The 1,077-nt window shown below is 39.0% G+C and overlaps 1 protein-coding gene across 2 annotated transcripts in view; it reads left to right on the forward strand.

The window, feature by feature from the left end:
* The window catches only part of plxnb1a (plexin b1a), a 79,324-nt gene continuing 78,247 nt past the window's right edge, over positions 1-1,077 (forward strand). Inside the window, exon 1 of one of the 2 annotated variants that reach the window (XM_014019866.1) lies at positions 1-148. The gene's annotated coding sequence lies outside the window, so the exon portion shown is untranslated. The remainder of the gene's footprint in view (positions 149-1,077) is intronic. The other variant, XM_014019867.1, reaches the window with a different exon arrangement.

The following is a 1,077-nucleotide window of genomic DNA, read 5'->3' on the forward strand; positions in this document are numbered from 1 at the left end:
GCTGGAGCTCGATGTTTAGTCCCGGCTGTCAGATTTAATCTGGCAAATTGAGAAACGGCGCACAAACTGGTCCAAATCCCCACACTAACTCCAGGATTTCCCAAGAAGCAGTTGGACTACAGGTGTTTGTTTCTGAAACAAATTTCAGGTACTTTTATGCGTTGACAGCCCAACACACACAATGCACTATTATTGTAAAGATTCTTGTGGTTGAATAACCCAGCCTTGAACCTCGGTCATGTAGGTCTTAGTTTCCAGACATGTTTGAATAGCTGACCATCTGCTAACTGAGGGTCCGCTCCAAAGAATGATATCACATTACCTACGCTGAACTGTGGGGGATGAATGGAGATGTGCTTTTGTGGTATTATCTGCAGAGAAGGAAGATTTTCTGCAGACTTTAGTCTAATTGTTAATCTTTGTTTTCAGAGCAAACAGGCTGAAACCACTTAATGGAGCTTAAAAAAACTTGTGTCTCAGTGTTTTTTTTAATTTGTAAAGGCAAAACATTTAATGTGCCTGTCTTGTCATAGTGTTACTGTTATTGATCTGTTTTACGACATTCAGAAAACCTGCGATAACGGTGCATAATAATGCAATGACGATATGGCTTGCGCTAAATTAAAAAATACTTCAGCCTGTATGTCTTTCTGCTCTGGCTTCAGAGCAAGAACACCAACTAATACATCATTTCCACTACAACAGGATGGAGTGATTATGATTTGATGTGGCATCTCTGGTCCATTTTGTTTATCAGACTGATGCTGACAGATCGCATAGATCCAAAAATTAGAGCCAACCATTTATTCATATATGAGTGAATCAACACTGAAATATGGTTAGGCGCGATATTGAATCCACGTTGAAATTTATAGAAAAAGTGGTCGATGACTTATTTGTTGTTAGGTTTTCAACCATAACTGAGACTTTATCAATGGTGATTCAGCATTGATTAGATGTTGACATTTCAGTCATTAGAGATCAACCATGAAACAACATTGGGCCTCATGCAAGAACCGTTCGTACGCACAGATTTGTTCTTAAATTGTGCGTACGAGTGATTTAGGAGAATTTGTG

This window comes from Austrofundulus limnaeus, unplaced genomic scaffold (assembly GCF_001266775.1).
Source record: "Austrofundulus limnaeus strain Quisiro unplaced genomic scaffold, Austrofundulus_limnaeus-1.0 Scaffold234, whole genome shotgun sequence".
NCBI lineage: Eukaryota > Metazoa > Chordata > Actinopteri > Cyprinodontiformes > Rivulidae > Austrofundulus > Austrofundulus limnaeus.